The sequence below is a fragment of the Anopheles coluzzii genome, chromosome 2 (genome assembly GCF_943734685.1).
Source record: "Anopheles coluzzii chromosome 2, AcolN3, whole genome shotgun sequence".
Lineage (NCBI taxonomy): Eukaryota > Metazoa > Arthropoda > Insecta > Diptera > Culicidae > Anopheles > Anopheles coluzzii.
This window is the reverse complement of record NC_064670.1, coordinates 2,740,934-2,766,655: the sequence shown is the minus strand read 5'-3', so window position 1 is coordinate 2,766,655 and position 25,722 is coordinate 2,740,934.

Sequence of the window (25,722 nt, the reverse complement as noted above, 5' to 3'; positions counted from 1 at the left end):
CGTGATAACGACTGCTAATTTGCTCCGATGCTCGCGCAGAGCGGGGAGAAGGGCTGCCACATCGTTTTGGCAGGTCTATTCGGATGAAATTTATGCTCCACTGGGAGGTTTCGGGAGCTCACTTCACAATTCAGCCCGGAATGGTTATTGAAACACAGCAGGGCACGGTTGAAGTGTTTGTAAACATAATAGCCCACTCGAAGGTTGGTTTGTTTCGAACAAACAGTGCTGGCTCTGGTTTTTCGGGTATGCGGTGTATATGAGCTTTGAAATTATGAGCCTATGGAGGTTTAATTTAATTTAGTGAGGTGCTTGTTTCGGGAATTTTCGGATCAACGCCCCCAATCTTCCCTTTTAATGTGTCCGCGTCCTCAATACGTATTGACGATCGTTGTGCCAATTGCTGTTAACATGTGTTGATGCTGCATCACGCGAACATCGCTTTCCCGACACCGTTTTCCCAACACCGAACCGAAGCTTACTTTGAAAACATTTGTTCTGCGAACACGGCGGGAACACGGGCAAACGGATGGAACAAATGCCCAACCACCGTGGAAGCTTTATCCTCTCTCGTGGCGGCCTCCCACCCGGGAATGGAATGCACCCACGAACCGGTTTACAATAGTGTGCTTATTATTCTGACCAAATTGCACCCATCGGGTGGAGTGGAAATGCTTCAGCATCACTGATTCTCCTGCCAACGTTTCCATCACTCGATGGAAAAAGGGCGTCCAATCACTTTGATGCATAGTCGGAATTGTTCGATTCCATCGCATCGCCATGCTGTCCGTTAACAGATGCAACGATGCAATCGATCGAACCATCACTCCCGTCACACCATTACAGCGCTACTTCTGTCCTGGCCCTGTCCTCCCCTGCTGGCAGCTTACATTGGAGCTGCAATGAAAAACTAAACCTTCAATCATTGGCGTAAACGTTTCCTCAGAAAGCGATGGGGAGCCTCGTTTCATTTTTCTCTCACGCCGGGGGTTTAGCCGTTTTCCCTAACCGCCTGGGATAATGTTTTCGTTTGCCAGAAGTAGATAAATTGTTGCACACAAAGCACCTAATAGACCGTGGGCGTCCACTGTGGTCTCTGCTGGATGGGGGGATGCTTTTGTAAACTTCATTTTTAAAGCTTCAAAGAGTCCAAAACGCGATGACATTTGTAGCTTCTCAACCGCAAGCAGATTTGCTGCCCGAGCCCTGTCACTCTAGCTTTCTGTCACGAGACGCTCCAATGGCCAAGCGCACAAGAGCTCGTGCTCTTTGCTTTGCGTTCAATATCAAAAGTAGCGGAACGAAGAAATCGAGAAACCATCGCTCCGCAATGTCACCTCAGCAATGCAACCGATACGCGCGATATCCATTGCTTCGTCCATCATTCGCAGTGCTTCAGTGCGGGGGATGGAATTTCCGGTAGAGCAGCGACCGTTTCAGCTTCGCATTTACAATTCAATTTGTTCCATTCCGTTTTCCAGCTCGTGTTTCTTCAAGCAGCCCAAGGGGAAAGTGGAGAAAAGAGGCTACGATCCAGCTAGTACTGCAGTAAATTCCTCACCGGCCACATGCATCTTCTGAGAGGGGAATGATTCCGTTTCGTTACTACAGCCCAGATACTGGATGTGCCCATTGGAGAAAGACAGAGAGAGATAGAGATGGAAGGATGTAAAGGCTTTGAGGCTCAGCTCATCGGGTACCTCATTAGTGAGATGGATGTACGCTTATTGAATGCGTTTTCCTCGGATGCTTTTCTGGGCGGTATATTGATGCAAGAGAATGAAAAAAAAAAGAAACGATGCAAAGAAACGACTTTGAAAGCCACAATTGAAAGAATGCGAACGCGGCCAGGATGATCGTACACCGATGCATGAAAGGACGAAATAACTCATTAGGAAATTAATGTCCTCGGTAAAAAGAGTCGATGGACATCTTTGTACCCATCGTTTAAAGAGATTTCCTTTGCGAACCGGCAATGGGAAACCTTTTTTGATCTATTTTAATTAGAAACAAACACAAGCAATGAAATCTAGATTGATCAATTTGACAAATTAATGAATCAAACTGTTTCTCCTCGGAGGACGAATGCTGCACGGGGAAACTCCGGACTTTATTTTCTTTTTTCATTTAAATAGTTTCCAATCGTACACTCCCTCTGCTACCGTTCCTTGCGCAAACACATGTGAGACCTACGGTTTTGGTCAAAAACTTATCGAAAAACTATAAACGAACCGAACCGAACCGGTATCGCTGCAATCGACTTTGGCTGCTAATGAAGCAAAGAAGACTAAAAAGTCACCGGGCAGAGAGAAGGAACGAAAAACGTTAAAAAAACACACACACACACGATAATGAAACCAAGCCAGCAACAGTAAACGAAAATGGTACGAATTGAATGAACAAACTTAACGAAGGATAATAGGAATGTATTGGACAGAGGCGAAAAAAAAACAAATTTAGCTTACCGTTTGCTTATTTTTCTTCGTTCGATCGATTCTACCATCCACTGCAAGCTTTAAGCCTCGTGAACGATAGCTTCTGGGATGGAGTCCAACGATCGAAGCAGCCATTGGAGCAATTGCCTAAGCTTCCATCGTTGCCTGTGGTGCAGTGACAGGGTAGGATTGTAAAGAAAAAATTAAGCTTCTGTCAAAGTGGACCCGGTACCCGGGGAGGGAAATTAAATGAAAGCAGAAACTCGTCTTAGAGAATTGGTTTTTCGTTGGAGTTTCTCTTTTTTTGCTGGTTTCCGCCCAGCCCAGCAGTAACTTGTGCGGCAATGGTTTAACCTTCCAAAAAACTATTCGTTTGTCTGCAAGTTTTGGTCGCTTTGGCCTCTCGCGTTGGCCTGTCCTTCCGAGTACTCATACACCACGACAACAGGTAGGCAGTGGACCGGACCGGCGCACCGCGAATGGGAAAGTTTAGTCGGAGGTGAAAAAGAAGCGAAACTTTAAGCGCAAAGTTAAACTCCACCGCGAGTTGCTAGGGGGGGCTGTGGGTAGTTTGCGTTGAATAATGAAACAGATTCGCACACTTTCAAGCTGTGCCAACGCACCGGGCTGCATTCGGAAGTAAAGCAAGCGCCAAACTGTTTTTCGCGCGAATAGTTAGGTTTCCCCTAGCGCGCCATCTCCTACATCCTTGTCACTTACCACTTTTATCAACGTTAAGAAAAGTGTACCTTGCCAAGCGCAAAAGCGCTCTTGTGGTGTTTTTGTGTTCTTGATGCAAGAAAAATTTAGCCCTACCCACCACCCACCCACGACACGACAAACGATGCGATGGAGTGTAAGGGGTTGAGCTAGGGACGACGACGAACAGAAAGCAAGTGACAATGCTGTCCTGCCGCCACCACCGACCGTCACCATTGCACCAAAGCCAGTGTCCAGAGCGGCGCAGCGAATCGCGAAAGAACGGAAAAGAAAAGTATTAAAAGTTTAATTAAATGAGGTTATTGTGTGTTACTGAGTGGAGGAGATGGACAGGGGGTGAACAAGGAGCTAGCAGGTAGCAGCAATGACGATGGAGCTAAGATTTGCCTTGTCCAAAAGTAACTCAAACGCCACGCTCAAGCGCCACCAAGAAGTGGGGCCAAGAGGAAAGGGTAGCGCGTGTGGTCCGAGATTGAGCTGAGGCGGGGCGACAGTGGGGTTGTATGCTACAGCTTTGTAATAGTGTAATTATGCTGCTGGAAATTGGATTTTAGAGCTTCGAATCCCTCCGGTGCAGTTCATTTTCATACCAGGCAGCTGGGAGGGTCGCACACCGTGGACGCTTTTCGCAATCGCAATTTATTCGCTTTTCTTTTTCTTTGCGTATTTTTTTTGGGTGTTGGTTTTGTGTAAGAAGAACGGCTACTTTAGTGTGAAAAGTGGTGGTAAGTGCTTCATCGCAGCCTATTGTAATGGTGAGCTGCTTTTTTCACGGTTGCGACACAGCAAAGCGTACCTTTATCGGACTCTTTAGAATTGTGCTGCTTTAGAGCAGCGTCTTCACCGATTTTCGTTTAAAAAATGCTGCCCGTTGGTTGAAGTTTGCATGCTTTAGTGAAGAGTGGTCTGTAACGATTAAAAATGCCAACGTTCGCCCCATTCTGTTGACTTACGAAACGTGACCGAACGTGTTAACGATGGCAGAATATGTGTTGTAAGAACTTTGTAGGAATCGTTTGCCAATTTGAAGGCGTTTGATGAAGCATAGAACTTTGAACTGCACATTCACCAACGATGCGTTTTATATGTTTTTTCGAGTGTGTGTACCAAAATATGTAGCTTTTGTTGAGCAACTCTTTTGAGATATGGAGCGTTAGTAGTAAACGCCTAATAGTATGCAATTGGCAAAACACGCAGATGGCTATTGGGAGCATTCGAGTATTCAGCACAATTTCCTTACTTTAAGCTATGTTTGTTGCCTTTTTTCATTAAAAAAATTATTCAATTAGTAGTATTTTGGAAAATCGCAAAGATAGAGCTTTTCTCATCAGACAATATTAGCATATCATAGAAAAAGCAAACATTCGCCTGATCGTAACTACCGCTCTTGTTATGTCTGTTGGAGCAATGGAGCTAGTTCCATCATAACTTAAAATGATGAAACGCTTGCCTGTGGTTCCCCTTTGTACAGCCAACCATTCTGCCATGTAAATGTGTTGACTTTCATTAGATCTTCTTTCTCCTTCGCCAAACGATTTGATTTGCCGAATCGCCGACCGGAAACGCAATCCGAACTCAATCACCATTAAGAACGAACGGAACGGAATTAAGATAACAAATTTCTTCAATAAATATTTTCCATTCTTCAGTCCGCTCCACTCGCCCAAACATTGCCGGCGGTGAGGAAGCCTACGATGGATGAAGACATCGCCTGGGCTTTTTTCTTTCTTGCTGTTGCTACCGAGAGAGGCACAATTTCACATTAGACATGGTGCAAAGGGAACGAAGCCTGTGCTTTGCTCGCTGCTTCCACACTTTCCCAAAAAGGCGTGTGAAGACGGGTGTGGAACATGTAACATGGGTATAAAACTGTCTGGTTCGTTTGCGAAAGGCAAACATATTCATCTTGCCCCCGAGTTCTTGAACTCGGGCTTTTGGGGGTTCCCGTTTGTGCCCTTTCCTCTGTACGGAAGCGTGTCGAACAAGGGGGCGCTCTGCTATGTGTGGAACTCGTTTTGCTTTGTGGACGAACTATTTCATTGGGTCGTGTATGTGTGTGCGTGTGTGTAAGTGTGGATCGTAGCTTCAACGGAGTGTTGGACGCGCGACTCCCTATCTTCACACTCCGCAAACGGATAAAAATGCAAACGATCGAACAGTAGGCTGGTAGATGGCTCAGCTGGGCCTTTCTTGAGTAGCACCTACAGGGAGAGAGAGAGAGAGAGGGAGTAAGCGACACAGTTTACCAAGAAGCAGGGATAGGAAAAGCATTTTCAAAGGAATAAATTTCCACCACTTTCTTCGACGACGCTGAATCGCATAAAAATGCTATTTGCTTATTTTTAGCATATTTCCATCCCTCTACTGTCTAGTGCGCGAGGAGAGAGAGAGGGGACTTTGGGCGTTTGGCAGCCACACACACACACACACACACACTTACACACATTCACACTCTTTTGCGAGACGGCCACAGTTGAAGCTCTATTAGGGTAAAGGGAGGCAATGCGAGGGGTGAAATATTTTTCCCATCGATTTATCGCTCAAGTGCTCAGGTGTCTGTTCAGGTGACTGCGTTCTGGGCGGGCCCATAACGGCCACCCCGGGGGGAAAGATGAGAGGAACTGATGAAAGGATATCACGCTTACGGACCGATGAGCAATGAGTTGGCAATGCGTTGGGATTTGGAGGATTGTGCCTAGATAAGAAGGATTTCGCCTTTCGGCCGCCCCGGTTCGGTTACACCACGGAACGATCCATCTTTGGCAAAACCCAGCTCGGTTCGGCATCGTGTTCGAGGGTGTTTAGCTGACAATCGGTACCATGTGTGGCCCGCCGGTGCTCTTGGGAGGGGGTATGACGCGGGGACTTGGCTGGTCGCCATCGTCACCGCTTCGTTGTGAGCTGGTCGCTCCGGAATCAGATTAAAACTTTCAATCATCATAAAATTGACACAAATGAAAGAGAAAGACGGTACGATGTAACCGATGTTGGGTGGTTGGGCGTCGGGGAAGAAGCGGGTGGACGAGGATGAGATTCGGTGGAAGTGTTCCGAAAAACTCCAGTTTGAAGTTGGAAGCGGTGGAGAACACATTTCTGCAACAAATTGAGTTGTTCAGTTGATTGCACAAACGTGTGGCTCTAACTTAGTCCCTTTTGTGCAGTGGCAGGGAGGGAGGGGACTGGGAATGGGAATGAAGGTGGTAGTTTGTGGGGGAATCGTAGAAGTGTAGAATGCGGGCACGCCCAAACTCGCATGCTAACATCACACCCGGTGACGGATCCCGAGTACGGTGGGAAGATACTTTTCACAAGGTTTCCACGGGGCTGGATGGTTGGAAAGGATCGGACGCGCGGGTGCGGATGAAGAACACATCCGGAAGCAGCCAGTCCGGGATTCGCAGACACAGTCAGAAATGCGGATCGTGTGGCCGGGGCGAATGATGTGGAGAAAATGTGTTGTAGATTTATGCAAAGCAGCTCCCCGGCCCCGGAGCTAGCGTCGAAGACGAGGAGAGAGAGCGAGTGCTATCGAGAAATGAGCTGACGGCACAATTTATACCCTTGCTGCTGCTGCTGCTGCTTGCTGCCACTGCTGTTGCATCCATTTATTCGCTTCTTCTGACGAAAACGTGCCTGGAGTGGTTGAAATGTGTATTATTTGGCGCTTGGCAGCGATAACGCAGGGCGGCAGGGCAGGGCATGTGTTGGCGAGCGGGCCGCGGCGGAAAGCATGTTGAATGTCTCGGCATGCGGAACTTGCGGTATTCAGATTAGCAGATTACCAGACACAACGCGCTGCAACGGTGTCGCTTGTGAAGCGTGTAGCAATCGAGTGTTGCTGGGTGCGCCTCGAACGGAGGAAGCCATCATTTTGTGGGCTCGTTTCGCGCCGTGATGCTGCGTCCCCTCTCTCCAAACCGCAAGATTGGGAAAGATACAAGCGTAATTCACACTAATAAGTACCCTGTGCAGGCAGTGGTACCTGCAATTTAATTACACTGTCATCGGTCACAGCGCCCGCCCAGAAGCGTGTTGCCTGTTTGCTGGGGAAGTTATGGGCGTAATCGAGAATTTCGACTGTAATAAAGACTCCTAAGAGGGGGCTGGTCGATAGTGAAGAACGCGTCTGAAAAGCTTCTCAACGAGCCAGTTAACGTAAGACTTTCGAAAGTTACATCACCGTAACTCCGAGTTTGGATTTATTCGAATGTTGAAATGCCATCTGACGAAAGTGTCCTGCAAACTTCCTCCACTCACTAGCCCTGGATAACTACTGAACCTAAACGCCTAACTGGCCACACTTCGTTTGACCGTTACGAAATCACGAAACGTCCCGAATGTCCGCAGCTCTTCAATCATTACGCATCCCGCTGTCACGTGTGACGTGCTGGTGCTGGTGCCGTACTTCCAATCGTAGTTTATTGCCTTTGATGAGTTGCCGAGTTGCTTTCGGAGGACACGCTTCCACTCCACCTCAACACGCAAAACGGGCTTGTTTTGGTAACCCACTTATCGATGAAGCTCGACAAGTTTGGCCGTCATCGTGTGCGCACTGCACTTTGACGAAGTCGTTAAAGACGTTCATTTGAAAAGTTTCCTGTCGGTGGAACTTTTTTAGCCATCGGGGCAGCGGGGTAACCCATTCGGGAATCATGGGGTAAAAAGTCATGTCCATAAAAACCCGATGGGTGGGACAGTGCGATTCTTTCTCGGTTCTCGTGGCCGTGCTGTGTTCTTCTCTTCTCTTTCGTACAAAGTTATGAAAATTGGTCACAAACTTTACGTTCCGTTTGATTTCGGTGTGTGACTTTGTCTGAACTTCTTCTAGCTTCTGTTTTCTCTTTGCACGCTCTCGCTCTCTTTCGCTCTCTCTCTCTTCAGGGTTAACGAAGCAAACACTGCACAACTACTAGTGACGCACTTGTCTGTCGATCGAATTGTACTACCGCCCCCTGCGGGGCATAATCGTCATAATCAAATAAATCATCATGCAGCAGCTCCGAGCCATCAGTGGTGCGTTGTTCGACAGCGACACGGCATACACGATTTGATTTGATTGGCTTTTGCGTGCAGTGCAGCGCGTGCCCGGAACAAAGGGGAGCTCCGACGACGGCAACCGTTACACACGTCGCCCAGGAAAATCGATTGTGTCTTTCCCATCCGGTGCAAAGGGGAGAGGGGAGAAGGACATTGAATTGCCCCGAGGGTGGAGTGGAACACACTATCGACGCGTTTATTATGCGAACTATTATGAGGTGCGTTTGAGCTGTCGGATCGCGTGTGGAGGGAAGATTTATGATGTTCTTTTGTCAGCGTATTATCTCCTTTCCAGTGCACTTGAATTGTTGATCTTCCCAGCCCATGCCGGCAGGGCAAGCTCAATCTGCTTCATCATCATCATCATCATCGTCGTCGTCGTCGTCGTCATCATCAGACACAATGGAAGCCTAAAACACGACCAGAATAGCTGTCCGCCCGGCAGTACTCTATCGATCTCGCACGCTCACGCTCAGCTGCTGCATGCGGCAAAGGTGGTGGTCGGCTTTGGTACAGTGGTACGTGCCTAAGGCTGGCGGATTTTCGAGTCCGACACTTGATTCGATGGATTAAATGTAAATGAGAATTTTCCAATCGGAATTTCCCTCTGAAGGATGTCTAGTGAAGTGGTGCACTCTCCTGTACGGGAGGAGCATACGCTGCTGCTGCTCGATCTCTCGAACGCTTGTTCAATGTTGACAACAGATGGTTTTCGATGAGCCAGTGGTTTTGCCAGTGCTTCCATCATGCATACGTGTGTGGGCTGTAGTAATGGCAGCTTCCGTCAGCTACAACGTCGGTTGGGGGTAATGTTTGTTGAAGCGTGCTCGAACCACGCTCTCTAGAGAACGGGAAGAAGATGGTCCTCACCCTGCTATGAACATATTTTTGACAGTCTTTATTGATTACTTTAAGTTCTGCGAGAGTTTCTGAGGAGTGGTGATAGGAGGAAGAGGAGAGTGCCTCTTAAAATAAACCATCATGCCACATACCGTTTCGTGATGCACGTGAGCTTTTCATAGCCGTCATCTTGCGGATACGGATGCGAAAAGTTGAGTTTCTTTGAAGATGCTCCAAAAACTTCGCTTTGACAGCTTCAACATGTATTGATCCGAGAGAGAGAGAAAGGGGTGGGGGGTAATCAATGAACTGGCACAGAAATTAAAATGCCGCCCCACATTCCCTTCCGCACTCTCCTCGTGCAACCGCTTAATTTCCTTTTAGCCCATTGAAAGTTTTCGACAACATTGAGTCGGTAATAGAATTTACTTGGAAGCCGATAGACGATAGACAGCACGAGCAACCGTATCAAAGGACAGCATCATCAACAACGCGCCACCGACCGAAAGCGTACCGAAAAGGCGACCAATTTAATGGTGGCTTTGGTCGAGCGCTCTGGTAGGTTGGCCGGGACCAGGCGGGACGAGCGACGCGGCTGGCACGTAAATTGCAAACAGTGGAGAACAAATTATCGGCTAATTGAGTTATGTGCGACATTTTCTGTGCGTGTACTTTTGATCTCGGCGACCATCTCGCAATGGCACTCACAGACACACACTCACAGAACCACTGGTTTCACTTTCATCGTCTCCAGTGTGTCCGGTTTAGTACTTTTGCGGAGGGAGTAACACACTTTTGGTGAAAGATTTTGTGGCTACAGAAGAAGGGAGTGAATGACTGTTGGGACTGGGGACTGGTTGCGGCCCCGAAAAGCACTCGCTAATGTTGCGCAACAGCTGGACGGGCGTTGGACGGGAAAAATAGTCGCCATAGTAGCCTTTCGAGGGGCGTTTTGGTAAAACGTCATTAGCCTGGAGCTTGGAGAGCTTTTAGAAGCAGCTGAAGTGAAACTTCATTAAGCATTCCGTTACAAAAACCGCCTCCCTTGACACGGCACTAAGGCATTCGAGTGCTCGGATCGATTACTTCCGTACTGTAGGGTGCGTGTTACAGCGAAACATCTGTCGCACCGGGAAGCACTTGCAGTGAAGCATCCTTGTGTTTTGTTCCACTTCGTTTGGTTGTGCTTGGTTGCTGTAATAATTTGTAAAATTATCCAAGTGTAGTGCAGACACACACCACAACGATGGAAATTTAACATGGGTGCTTACCTACGATCGGTACGATTCGTCTGGATACGGTCCTCCGTTTCCGTTTCGTTGCGCATCGGAGCTGGCTCAGTGTGGTGCTAAATGAGCAAATAATATCAAACGAGATGCAACTGCAATTAAGATCTAAGTTTGACAATTCTACTGTGCCACTGCGGTGCCTTGCCTGTGCTGCGGTACGGCACGTTGATGAAGTTCGATGTGTAGAGTCGTATACGTATCGCTTTGTACGTACGCCCCAGTACATCTCTTCATTCCTTCACGACTCAGAAGTCAAAGCCGTCAATCAAGAAATTACTGTTTGCCCACAGGAAGCATGAGCACTAAATGGCAACTCCGGCACACAGTACACAAGCCTGTCACCCGTCAACAAGTTCAGCATAAGCATCGTGAAGGAGCTGCTGCTGCCCAGAATGCCATTGGACCATGATGAAGAGATACCGTCTCATTGCACTTTACAATGTACCTCTCCCGGGGTACAGGTGATGTACGCGACACTAACTTTCCCAAACTGTCGTAGCCGTGGCGTGGTTTCGTTAAAGTGATCATTTGCCCAATTTAAACTTTTCTCTGCTTCCCCACGCTCGTGATCAGCTAAGGATCGGCCGGGTGAAGGAATGGGCGATAAAACGCTGCCATCGTTGCAGCGTGTAACGGTGTTCCACCTACCCCCTGCACGGAGTGGATGCATCCAGCGCCAGATGTCAGCAGGTCGGAAACAGGTCAAAATGTCAGGCCCATCGGGGGAGAGCCCTAACTCCTCTCCTCCGGCTCGCTCGCCTCAATAGCCTGGCCTTTCCCAGAATGTCACCGACGGACGACGTTTGCATTCTGCCGCTTCGAAAGAGGCAAAACCCCGGCCAAGCACCGGCATCGGGAAAGGTGCTGTAGCGTAGAAGGTAAACTTTTAATCAGCTTTATGCGTCACAACTGTCACGAACAGGCAGCGCGCGGGCAGACAGCAGAGCGCGTCCGTTGGCGTAAAGATGACACAAAGTCAGCCAGCTTTCGCGACCCAAAACCCCGACTCATTCGCCGATTTGTGTGTGAGAGTTGCTCTGTCCATGTCTAGCACGGGATGTTTTCTCCGCACCGTGACAGAATGCTTTGCACCAGCGACACTGCAACTCAAACACGAGTTCTTTTGTTATGTATATGAGTGGTTTAAAATTATAATAAACACCTAAACCGCGGTAGGTGACAGTCGTCGTCGTCGTGACCACCGCAAAGTGCCACAGTGCCGAACGCGCCAACCTGCTGAACCTTCGTTCGACAGCAGCTCGAACAGCTGTGGGGAGTGGAAATTTAAACAACTTTAGCGAGAAAAACCGCGACATCCCGGAAGGTTGGGTCGGCACCGTACACCGTCTAATTTGACACCGAGAATTGTTGTTGTTAGTTTCTCGTCGTGTTCATGTCTCGCCCGCTTTATGAAGCCGCGGTTGACGCTGATTTTCTTGCTCCTCCGACGCTTGATTGTCGATGACGACGAAGGTGACGGGGCGATGGCAGGAAAGGGTCGTTGGTCGTGGTTCTCGCTTTCATCAGCCTTTGCTTATGCAAATTAGTCAAACATTAGCCACACTTCGCTGATGCGCACCACACATACACTCATCCACCTTTCTAGTCGTACAAGTTATGGGAAGACTCGGCTTCACGTTCCGTGGTGGCTGAAGAAAACTTGTCCTAACCGTACCGGAGACCGGATGAATTAGAACATAAAACCGACACACACCGTACTCGAGATGGGCCCGCGCGCACTGCTTTGCCCTTTTATTTGCTTCGCTTTGTATCGACACACAAAGACGGTGGTTTTGTGGATGCTACACGAAATGGAAAGCCTTTTTGCGGAACCCCGTCTCCCTGTGTTTGTTGTTCTTGCTAGTGTGCGCAGCGTGTGTGCTCTCCAAGGCACAAGCACTCCATGCTGTGGATGCTGCACGGATCTTCGAAGGGATTCGGTGATCAAACACTGTTCAATACCCTGCGACATGTTGCCTACCCCAGGTTGTCCCAGGTGCTTCCCCGTCTGGAAACAGTTTATTTATACATTCGTCTCCGGGATGGATCGGAGGATAAAATTTCTTACTCACACACGGCACACGGCACAGCAGCAATATTGATTTAAGACACAGCCACCACCCCACGGTGCACGACCACCGTTCTTGGATGGTGGATTAGGGCAAATGCTTCAAATGCTGTTCGGCGAATCGAAAGCGCGCAAAAGATTTGCTTGTTTTTGGCCTTTTATCTGCTGTGCGAAACTGTCTGAGAGTGCAGCGAGCACACACGTACACACCGGCACAAAGGTTACAATTTTCGCAACAAATCCTTCGAATCGGTTGCTGTGGCGGGGGACTGTGGCGGACGAACGGAAGCAATCGATTTACCATCATTACTCAACCGAACTCAAGAAGGCCTGTCGCTGTGCCCGGAAGGCCTGGGTGACGGTTCGCCCGGGCACTCTGCCGTGTGGCATCATCTTATCCTGCTTCTCCTGCCTGCCACTTGAGCCCGTAGCTATGGCGTTTATTTTGCGTGCGTTTGTATCCGTTTTTCCGTTTGCTTTCGTCGTTACTACCTACTTTACGAAATTCTCAACACTCGAGAGTACATTGATGTCGCTGCTTTCCTTTTTTGTTTCAGGGAAGAAGTGTACGTTTTTTTGTGTGTGCTTACCGTGCTGTCCTGCCACTTCCTTAGGGAAGGCTTTTGAAGGCTTTTGTCACCAGCTTATTTTTTTCGTTTTATTTTGGGTGGGTCGAGCATACCGAGCAACCAAGTCTTAGGCTGACGAATTGCTTGTCTGCTGTGTACTACTGCTTTGCGTTTGTGTGAATAGTAGGCGCAGCGAAGGGAAAGAGACATCAAATCAAGCAGGATAAATGTGTAGTAAAATAAACATCGACTTAGAAAAACCATGGTACCCCAGGAAAAGCACCCCCAAAAAGAAGTAATTGCAATCGACTAGGGCCAACAACGAAAAAACGCAGGACAGGAGAATTGTAATAAATTGTTTCTTCTTCGCATTGATCCATCTGCAAGGCGGAAATGTAGGTTGTTGATCATCCTTTTCGTGGGTAGCGTGACAACTGTTGACAAAAAACCATCCATAAAACTGCATCCCAGGTCGGAAAATCCCATCCGAAAAGCTGTTGGAAATGCAAACAGTTTAGGAGGAAAATGTGCACCTATGTAAATGCAGTGTATTTTTCTTGTGCGCAAGTTTGTTTTTCCCACATGACGGTTTGTTGATTTCTCCGTGTGTTTATTTGTGATAAATTAAATGGATCTGCAGAATTTAATTATTGAGAATCGGTCGAAGCAACAGCAATTGCAGCTCGATTGCTGCTCGATGTGACATCAATAGGTAAATATACACCCCGAACGAAATGAATGGAATTGCTAACAGATATTTATTTGATTAACATGACGTTTTTTCCATTATGCAAACTCATCATCACAGAGTGGGAAATGGGAATAAAAGTTCTCACAAAGTATTATTTTCCTTTCTCCTCCTGTCCCGTTTTGCACACATGTCCTGGAATCGGCGCTGCAGTTTGCCAGTAATTATTGACTGCATAAAAGGGGAGAAAATGTATGCGTCACACAGTCACACAAAAGCAAAACAAAACCACCTCCGCTTGCTAAGGAGCAGATCCCGTCAACTCGGGTTTCCAAAAACATGCACACACACACACACACACACACACATACATATTGAGCCATGTATGCAGAGTTCATAATGCTCTCGATGCATGGTGGATGAAATATTCCCTGTCCCTATTTTTTCTGTCTCCTTTTTCGGGGTGTATGCAAATATGCATTGCTGAACGCAAAAGGACGTCTCTCGAGCTCGCAAAGCCAAGAACAAATGTCGAGTTATGCAAATGTATTCCGTCGAGCAACGACATCCGACCCTGGGCCCCACGCCGGTTCACCGAGCTCTCCACCCCGCTTCTTGCAGCCGTGCAATGGCAATGCAGACAACGGATTCATGGCACATTCCCGAGCTCGGGATTCCCGGCCCCTCCCCCCGTTTCGCCTGCTGCACCGGGAATTCCACCGGACGACCGCCACGAGCATTTTTCCACAAAACGTTGAGGTTAGGGTTTCGTTTTCATTCCGTCCGTCCGTCCGTCCGGTGTCGCCCGATAAGAAAACTGGTTCGGGACCGATCATAACCCTAATCGACCACAGGATTCTCATATTTTTCGGTGATAGCTCGGCTGACGGCGAACTGGCGGTATGCAAATCGTATGTAAAGGCATCGTAAAATTAATTAGTTTTCATCCAATAACGAAAGAAACGGAAGGACAGCGCCAAGGAAAGGAATGATGACGGTTTTGGTGAACCGATATTTCATGCTCATGGCGATGTGATGTTGCATGGATGAAAGTCATCCTTCGGTTTGACGCTGTGGTTGCTTTAAAGGTATTGGTCGGTCGGGGCTGGAGTGCTCTCTGAAGGGGCTAAATTACATCGAAGCTTAATGATGATGATACATTGCCTTTCACCTGCCAATCCAGCGCATCCTTTGTGTCGCTTGAATGAGATCGACTGAGCCCGCAGAAAATAGCCGTTTCCCATCAATGCAGGGGGCACTTCGAAACCGTTGTACAACGTTGGAAGCTTTTTCTTTTATGCAAAACATTATTTAAGCGTTCACGTTGCCTGATATGGTTAAGAAATGCCGCACTGCAAACGCGCTTTCGTTGCGAATGGAAGTGAGCTGCATACACAAAGAGCACGGTGTTTTCATTCCATTAATTTTACATATTTGTCTATTTTTGTAAACCGAATTAGACGTAAAATTACAAGAACGCTCCTGCACCAGCTTATAAGAAAAAACCCGCCCCGCATGACGGAGGACAAATTGTTCGCCAAGAAGCAAAGGAAAGAAATCCTATGCGCCATATGCATTTTTCATCCGAACCCCCCACATTCCACATGCTGGTTTTGTTCGGGGAATTTCTCCCCATCACACCTTTCTAGGATGTACGGTTGGATGCAAAGTGCGAAGCGCCGAGTAGTGAAGTGTTGTTCCTTTACATTCATCGAGCAAAAAAGAAATGCCTCTGGTCGTCGGGCCCACCACCCTGCCTTTGCTGCCCTCTGTGCCGATTCGTGCGATGGATTCGCAACGCAGAAAAGGGATCGCTCTCAGGCATAAAATGTTAATTTCTTCCCAAGCAAACGAAAACGAAATGGGAAGGAAAACGGCAAGCGTGGTCCCCGTACACTCACTTCCACCGTGGGTGGCGGTTTACTTGTTTATCTGTTCCCGTGTCTGCTTTACCGATCCGATCTTGCTCGGTCGGAAGCGGGGAGCCACGTTTTGTGACGCTCTGTGACGAAGAAACACATGTTACCGTTTTGATAGAAAATATTGTTTTATTATAATCAAACCCACCTACACACACATCTGTTTCAGTATCTGCACACACACCTTTACCCGGGCACTGGATGTTTTCGTCTGCGGCAAAGGTTGGCTGGGAATGCACAATGCCACCCGGGGTACGGGTTCGGTTGCAGCTCTTCGTATATACCACAAGCGCTTCATTCAAAAAACCCCCCAAAAAAACAAAGAAGGAAAGATGCCTGCAAAACATCACCGATACATTGTTTTTAGACTCGACCTGCTCACTGCCGCACAGGTCACCGAACAGGTCGCCACCCACCCACCTAACCCCGGTTTGACGCAATACTGCGGCAAACACGATGTGTTGCTTCATCGTACCACCGGCGTGATGTTCTAAGAAACACGTAAATCGGTGATGCCTGAAAGGGAAGATGGAGATTACGTGCGATCTGTTTGTGTGTGTGTGTGTATGGTGAAAGTTTGCACTGTCTTTATTGAAAAGTAGGTTGAACTGTTGATGCTTTTCCATCGCCCCTGCCTCTTTGTTGTTTTTCTTTGCTGGTTTTGTATTAAACATAGGAAAAGTGTGAGTTTTTGGGAACTAAGGCACTGTGCTCGTGTAAGCAGGAGTTTGCACTTTTAGCACTAGTCGGATATTTACAGCAACGCTCGTGTAGATCATCCGTGTTGAGCTCAAAACAGGGCGTATGTGTGTGTGTTCGTATGTTACGAGTTGTGAAAAGTTTCTCCAGAGCGTGACTGTTGTTTCCAGTAAAGAAAGGTGTCATAGTTGTTTGTAACAACTTTGGTTGTTTGACAGAATGGACAGAATGTGTAGATGCATCTTGCAGAATGGTTGGGAGTAAGTACGGTGACGGATTGAGTTATGCAATTATTGATTGAAACCTTCTCTTCAATACCACAACCACCGGCTAGCTTTCCTTCTAGCCTCTAACCTCTATTTCTAATGAAATGTTTTGTATCCTCGCAAAACAATGGTTGGCGGCTTTGTGAGTACTGCTTCTTCTCTCAACAATGCACCGTACAACATCATACGAGAGCAATGCGAGGTTCAAACAGTCTCATCAGCGGCAGAAGATCATTCCTTCCAGAAGCAACATAATTGTATCGCTCGTCTCGAACAGTAGGAAGGAAAGAAAAGAAAACTTGGCATTGTTATTACACCCACCACAAGACAAGCTGTGCTGAGCCTTCCTTTCTTAAGCAGTCAGCATTGCACAGCGGAGAAGCAGAGATGCACCGACAATGGATTGAAAAGTTCATTCATTACTTGCTCGTTGAAAAATTAGCAGCAACCAGCCTATTGTGTGAAGGCACATGCAAGGCAGCATTTCATTTTTGTTTTGTAACAAACTACCGACTACAATGCTGCGGTGCGGTATTGAGATCCTGTTCTCTAGACAATCTACCGCACGTCTGTACGGAGGAGTACCATGTCGGATCCTTCAAGTCTGTGCAAAGAGGCTGCGATCACTCTACTAGACACTCGGCAGCTGGTGGCTGGTTGAATTGATGAAGGCGCAGAAAGAATGGAAACATCTTGCCAAAGTCAAAGTTCCATCAATATCCGAGCGAGGTCGGCCTTTTCTGACACATACAACCCCACTAGCTCCGTTCGCTCGTACGATACGAAACACACTTGAGAACACGCAAAGTCTCAATCACAGACAATGTACCAGCATCGCTGAAGTAGATCGCCAAGGGGGCAGGCTGTCTGGTGTGCGAGAGAAAATAAATACACGCTGCTTTATTTGACAAGCTTGTGCATCATAATGAAGAATCTCCCTTCCTTCCGCTGGCGATGAACATAATTTAAACCATCAGTGCACCCAGCCAGTGTTATGCCCTGTGTTCGGTCCGTGCGTTGGTTTTTGGAGCTTTTTTCAACCAGGAACAGACAGAAAAGAGAGGCGCGACAGGCGGGACAGGCATAATAACCGTAATCAAAAGAAACATAACCGTTTATTTCCGACTGCGGGACGGACGCACGGAACGGCAGGCTCGGAATGTCCTAAAGTAGCTGAACCACTTTAGCTACGGCGCTGGCATGAAACTGCCAATCCGGTGATTCGCCTCTGCCTTCTCTCGACATTGGCTTTTTGTGCTGTTTCGCCCGCCCCAAATTCCGATGTCGAGTCGCCCTGCCCCGTGTTGGGGGGAAAAAACCGGACACGGAATTAAACTAAACTGTGTGACTGGCTGTGTGTGTGCGAGCTGGAGCATGGGGCGGTTGGCTGGTTCTGCTGGTGATTTTCGGCTTCCTAATGAACCTTCCGAAATTACCATCAGATTTATGTACGCTGCTGCTGCTGCTGCTGCTGGCGAGTCATCATGGTTTGGGGCGTATCGGAAAGAAACGCTTCGCCACAAGCGGCTGACGGGCTCGGACCTCTACTTGAAATGAATTTTTATTCTGTTTATTTTGAGGAAGTTGTACCGTGTTGTGCATTTATCCCACTCGTCCTCCCCGCTCCCCGTGAAAGTGGAAGCAAAGTGGTAGCAAGATTGATTCATCATCGTTTCGCAAAGCGGGATCCACATCCAGCGGGATCACCTTGTCGTGTTGGACCATCTTTCCGTTCCGTTTTCGGGCAGAGAGTTATCGTTGCTTGCAAAACGGTACCGCAACGAACCGAACAATAGTGGGGCTGGATGGTTGGATTTGCCGTACGTTAATATTCATATCTGTTTTCATGCTTGGCTCCCTTGGCGGACAATAGCATCAAAGCTCTCTAGCTGCTGCTATCCGTTCTGTGCCGTTCTGTGGTACGTGCGTTCATCCTTCGATAGTTTTGCGACACGGTAGTCGAGAGGAGTCCTCCGGGCACAATGGAAGACAGGCAGACAGGCAGCAGCAGCAGCAGCAGCAGAATCATATCTTTCTCCTAATCATCCATCTACTTGTGTATTCGACCTTCATATTTTGCGTTGAGACGCCGTCAAGAGAAGAGAGACCTGGAGCGGAAAACCGGGAAACATTAATTTGGTTTTGTGCCATTTCATGTTATGATTTCCGTTCAATTGTTTCCACCTTCCCGATTCAATCACTGAGTCAATGTTGGTCCTTAGCAAACAGACACTAATGAAGGGACACAAAAGCGCACCGAACCGTGTGCTGCACAGGTAGCGGAAAGAATCCAACATCAAAGCATTAATAATTTCCACAGCCTTTGCCCAAGACAAACCACGACCACTTGCCAGTGCGTCGTGTTCCGTCCGGCGAACGAGTCCGCTTTCTTTCGACTTCCAATTTCGACAATCGTCACCAAGGCGTACCGGTTCATGAGACGGTAATTAATGAAACTCGTGTATCCCACGTGGTTCCGCTTAAAAATGGGACTAAATAAAAACGAAAAAAGCAGCGCCACACCTCAATCGCTTGCGGCCTGCGGTCTGGCGTACCGTGTTAACGTCAAAAAATGTGCCAAATAATGAACAAAGAAATCTGTACCGGCGCTAGAGCCATGTCATGGATGCCAGGCCCCAGCCCAGTCACCCCCCCGGCTGGTGTAATGCTCTAATTTTTATGAATGATTCATTATCCCTAACGAAATCCAGTATTATTCATGGCAGATTTCTGCCCCATTCCTTCACCTTTTTCCATCCCTTTCGTGTCCCATCCCGCGTTTCCCAAGGCTGAACCGATTTTATGAACCGGCTGGTGTGGATGTTCTTTTCCGCACACATCGTCGCGCCCCGGCTCTGGCAACGCTATCCGTCTTTGTAATAATTCTTCATCCCACAATAACCGCTCCACCGCCGTCGCTTCCGTCGCTGCTGTCATGTGACAAACGTCACCGAAATGTCATCGTTACGCTGGTTTTTTTTCTTTCGTTGTTCGTTGTACGGGAAACATGATCCTCGTTATCCACGTCCGCTGTGTTCCCATTGTCCCTCTCTTACACTTTCCTCCTGGGCGTGTTACAAAATCTTATTCACCGTCAATAAATAAAATGACGATCGCGTAACCCCTCAAGGGGCGGGGAGGCAAGATCGCACAACAAAAGCGCCAAGCACCGATAAAGCAAACGAGCGAATTTGTATCCCGAGCTGCTCTTGATTGTCAAATGTGACCTCTGAGGGGGGGGGGGCTGACAGAGGTGAAAGGAGAAGGGTTCCATTGTAATGTGCGAGGTGGGAAATGTGTAAGTCCCATCTGCTTCCCGTTTCATCATCACACAGGAAATGCCAATGCCTATGAGTCTTTAACAAGATTCCTTTCCCGTGCCCCTTTTTGCCACACTTCTCAGCGCATGGAGCGCAAAAGAACAGCGGTAAAGTTAAGGTACAGCCACAAAGCTCGTGCTCGTTTGTCGCTTCCACTTATTATTTATCTCATAAACATACGGATTGTTCCCATTCCCCAACGCTCAACGCGCTGACATGATGGGGGGGGGGGGGGGGGGGGGCGAAAAAGCTTTATCGACTTTGTCATCGCGTCTTCACTTTCGAACATATCGAATCTCAATCTTTGTTGCCCGTCCCATTCTCACCCATTGCTGTCTCAATTCGTTTGGTTATGAAATGTTTGACAGAATGAAAGAGAGAGAGAGGGAGGGGGCGAGAGAGAGTGAGAGACAGGGATGAACCCACACCTTGTCATATGTGGGTGTGAAAATGTCGCAAAAGGATATTATGCTGATTGAATTACGCTGTATCCACTGTTCGTTTCCCTGTTTCCGCTCTGTCTGCCAACGGGAGAGGGAGAGAGAGAGAGCCGTGATACGCACCAACTGTACCTCGTGGAACGCACAATTTCCCGCCAGGGATGCTCTCGGACGCTTGCTGCAGTGAGTCGGCACGTGTGGGCAGAACGATAAAGCAGCTACAACTGTTACCCAGCTCCACACAGGACGCGTCCGTAGTAGTAGGCCGTGTGGATATGAACTTTTCTTTGCGTATCGTACGCAGCTGAAGCGCCACCGTGTGGGGTGAGGGTACGAGCAGTCCCTCTGGGACTCCTCCGAGCAACCTTCGAGTTAGGAGATGGACACGTGGTAGATAAATTTATGAGCAAAATATTAATATTCAATGCGGTTCGAGCGGATGGGGTGTGGGCAAACGCGCAAACATATCCCAACATCCGGCTATACGACGGGGATCGAAATAGGGGGTAAATTTTTTGGTTCGGATTTAGCACTGGAGTTCAGCTTTATTAGGAAGCGTGCCCACACACACACACGTGTGGGGTGGGCCCAGGTGTAAGTGCCGATGCAAAAACGAAGGTACGCAGAGGTTTGATGTTGGAGATTGATGCGAAAAATTGGTGTAAGTGTGGGCACACGGTAGCTGGAATTGGTTTGCTGTTATGAATGTTGCCAGAAAAGGGCTGATTTTATGCCTTTGAGCATACGATAAAAAAAACGAACTCCACACAATAAGTAAGATATCAAACAGACCGAACCGGTTTACGCGGGGAATGGCAGCAAAAAAGAAGGCTCGCCGAGATATCACAAACAAGCTGAGTAGCAAAATGATTTACTGTCATCACGACATTTGGCAATTTGAAGGTGGTAAAGATCCGGCGAGATATCCCATCCGGTTCACCTTCGAACGGTATTCCCACTTCTCCTCCTGCACCACCGCCCAAAAAAGAACAGGGCTTAGCCCATCGGTATAAAAGGCAAAACCCCCGGCCGGTTTGTTTGCCGTCGATAGACAAAAGCAGGCACGGCTTCGTTCGGTTCGCGTTGAGTCGAATCCTTTCCTATAGACCCCGGGCTGGCAGAGGGAAAGTTACCACTGTTTTACACAATCATCGTCGGAAGTGATGGCGGTGGCCGCCGCCGACCCGCGAGGCAAGGATAGCGCGACGGCACGACAACGAGAGACTCCTTCGGCGAAGCAATAACTCATTCCCGCGGCCGAAAGATGCCGTGCGACAGTGATTTATCGCACCGACACGAAGGTAACCGCTAATAAAGTTTCCATCCGCGCAGGTTCAATAGCATCCTTCGCTTCGGGATGGTCCCACTGCCGGATGTTGCCAGCCCGTTGCCTTCCCTTCCCGTCCCTTTCCCCTTTTCGCCAGTTGGCGCTGAAAATGGTGAAATACAGCGGGAAGACAAGAAGCGAGTGCGAACACCTAAATTGCAGCATCCATTCCAATTATGTGCTTCGAACTTCGAACGCAAAGGAAGCACCGGGAGCATGTCTGGGTTTGGGAGATTAGTTAAGAATTCGCGACGGCTGTGGATGTAATCGTCCCTTTGGCTACCTTCGCTTGGGCCGCGCGGAGCTCATCACGGGAAGTCATGGCTGTGATGGTAAACGGATAGCTATCGTCCAAAATTGCACCGACTTGCAATCAGAACGGAATAAATCAAACAGCTCCCCAAATGAAGAAAGCTAACAATCCTAATTAAAATTTCTCGTCCCGTTCGTCCTGCTAAAACGTGTGCGAGACGGAAAGCGGGTTGGTAGTACGGAACAGAGACTAACTGGATTTCGTTCCACTCGTTCGGTGCTCGATTGTGGAGGACGGATTCGACGGATTGGAGGACCCGCCCGTGGAATGGAAAACTCGTGCTCAACTGTTTCGCGGGCTGGGCAAAATTGGAATGACGGATGGACAATTACACGGTCGGACAGATTGCATGCAAAGGTGGCAAAATTCGCTAGAAGCAACGCTCTACCCGGAGCGGAGGATAAGGTAGAGCGTTTGCAGGCGCTTTTCATATTTACAGAATGTGTTGAAATCGAGTAACTATGTTGCTAGGATACGGAAAACTGACAGTACATAAATTTAAAATTGTTTCTTTGTACATTGTGGTGTGGGAAAATGCATGGTAAACCGAATACTATTGACGGGGTAGAATAATGACGAACCTTAAACTTTTCGCTACAATGACCGACAATTCTGAGTATGCTCGACCATTATAAATTTGATATTACTTTCCTGTGGAAATCTCGGCACAGTTTGCTATCCACTATCAACGGTAATAATATCCATTAAAATTGTGAGTAAAAATCCAGCTTTTCCAGCACACACACACGCACAAACAAACCGATGTAATGCTATCTCCATTGGCAAAGTGCACGCCTGGAGCTGAAGCAGCCCGAGTAAACATCGTTTACCATACGGACTGACCACGGTAAATACATCCGAATAATGCATTCATTCCCAACCGCTTGTGCAAACTGCACCAGCCACCAGGCACCTCCATCCATCGAGTGCGCCCGCATGCAGCACCAGGCGGCTCCATGTACCCGGGCGCAAAAACTTGTTGAAATGATTTGCTCGCCACACGGACACCGGAGCCGGTCTCGGAGACTAATTTCACCGAGTTCCGTTTGTACTAGTGATTTCATCGGCTCACGACAGGCGGGACCGAAATTATTTCTTCCCTAACTTTGCCATCGATAATAGCTTTGGCTATTAATCATTTTAATTCGCGTGCTCCGCCGAGAGCTTCCGCGTTCGACCTGAGGCGCAAATCGAGCAAGCACTTCGTATCGAATCGGAGCTCGTTGTGCTCTAGGTTCCAGTTCCAGGGCGAGTACGGTGGTCTCACATTTCCCACCGGGAAGAGGGGAGAACCCGAATCTGGGCCGTGCCGTGCTAAGGGCCACGCCAGGTCGAGCGAGAGAACGGCACGTGGTGTGGCCCCTAAGTGACGAGGGCACTCGAGGGTCGTCTAGCGGCTGGTGAAAAGAAAGAACTAATTTGAATAGATTTTATCGCCTTCCAATAATAATAATTTATCAGTTGGTGCAATAGTACGCCACGATGTCGTCGCTTGGTGCTGGCAGTGGTTTTGGCATCGGCATTCTCTCTCTCGCTCTCTCTGGGGACACTGCTGTACAGTACAGTACAGCACCGGTGTTCGTCGTGCACCGGTGTCTTTGAATTTGGCAAGCTGCTTGCTCAAAAATATAAGCTTGAAATCCTTTAATCTACCGACCAGCATCTCGCGCACGGGTGGGAAAAGGAAATGCGACCCGGGACAGCTGCACACGTTCTCCGGCGTGTGTGTGTGTGTGTGTGCTGGGAATGGTGTAAATTTATGCTGAAAAATCGATGGCCATTGATCGTGAAGATTATGCCCGGGAGGGTATCGTAATGCGAAGGGAGGGTTTTGCGTTTATCGTTTTGTTCTTTTTTGGCTCTCGCTGGTGCGGCTCATCGCGTGAAATTCAATATTGTTTTGTGTCTCGCCTCGGTATGGGAAAATGATTATCGCAGAATTTCGATCTGAATGCTTCTGGTCGTCGGTTGTGCAACTCTGTCTGTCTGCTTCTGTACATTTTCTTTTTTTGTTGTTCTTTATTTGCTGAAGTATTGATTGGTGGTTCGATAAGGTGGGCTAAAGTGAACGCTTCGGAGGTCCAACGGAGGATTACTGGACGAAACAAATTGAAGTGTTCCGTGAGGATGGCTCGAATAAGCATTAAAAATAAATTCGTTTTCATAATCTCGTGTCATTTGTTTGGTTCTGCTTCTTACGCGACATTTGCTTCTGTAGCAATGTTTTGGTTTCAATACAACATTATTGATTTCACCAGATGAGGCACTCGTTTGGGAATTAACAGCCACAAGAACTATTAATTAATTAGCAGCATAAACGAAAAGCAATAGACCGAATATAAATAAACAAACAAAATGTGCCCTAAAATACGTTTGCAAGCAGTAACTTAGCGAACACACAACCACTAACGACCTTTAGAAAATGCTTATTTTCCTATTTTCCCCCCATCTGACTGTGTGCAATGGAACGCATTTTGCCAACTCCAGATGAAAAGATGTGGACTATTTCCGTCTGCTTCCCGAGTTTGTTTTGGCCCTTTAACTACACCACAATGTTTATATGCCTTAATCTTTATTTTCTTCCACGAATGAGGTGATTTGTTTTTGCTCCACATCCCCCCCCCCCCACCCCCCCCCCAAAAACACCAAACATTGGCCCAACTTTATGTGGAACGTGCAGAGAACGATGGCGGAAAGAAGGAACCTTTCCTAATGGAAATAATGTGAGTGAAATAATAATTTTATTTAGCTCTTCACTTTGCTGTCTGCTTCGCGGCGTGAAAGTTTGTTTCGAAAGCTTCCGGGCGTACGTATGTGTGTGTGTGTTTTTTGTGTGGATGGAAGAAGCTAGTGGAAAGGTAGAGAGCAGATGCATTGGCAGCAAAGTTTTCGTCCGCCTTTTGGACGGCGGTTTTTCCCTCTGTTTTTCACTTCCGGGAGCCACGAAACAACCCCTAGAGTGAACTTGTTTTAAGACGCTCGCAAACCGTCGCTTAAAAGCTAACCCAGAATGCAACCAGCAGCACAATCCCCCCCTAAACAAATACATCGAAATGAAACAAACTAGCAAAAAGCGCACCGAGAGGACGTAAACAAGCCAGCAAGAAGTAGTCTTCAAGCAAATGGAAACAAATACCGTTCTGTTTAACGTTCTCTCCTTGCTCGCGTGCGCGCGTGTGTGTGTGTGTGTGTTATTGAAACAGTTTTCCACTAACGTTTCGTTTTCATGCCGTTGAGGCAGCACACACAAAAAAGGCACAACAAACAATGCGATAAGGAAAGATAGACGGTGCCTTATGTGATTACCCTCGGACACACACACAGCTCAACTGCCTTCAGCTGCCCGGAGCTGTCCGCCAATCGAAAAGCTGCCTGCGTCCACTTTCCTTCGGCTTGGCCCCTTTTTCCCATTCGACGATCGAGCGTCTTGAAGGACGCTTTGGAAAATATTGGTTGTAACGATGGACCCATCAGTGAATCCTGGCAATGGCAATGTATATTTCCGGTTTTCTTTGCCACTTTGCCACATGCCTTCGGGACGGATGGACATTGCTCGATTTCGAACGACGAGTGAAATGAATTCCAGTACGCCCGGAGAGCACCAGCGGGGGCCGGTGGGATGATGACGATACATTAGATAGGAAAATGGCTGAAATTCGTACATGGTACTTTCTGTGTGTCTTTTGTGCGTGTGTGTGTTTTAGTGTGAAGACTGAACGGATACATGAGTAACGCCGGCGGAAACGCAAGCAGCTCGAGATAGAAGGGTCAACGAAATTGTTAGCCCGATTT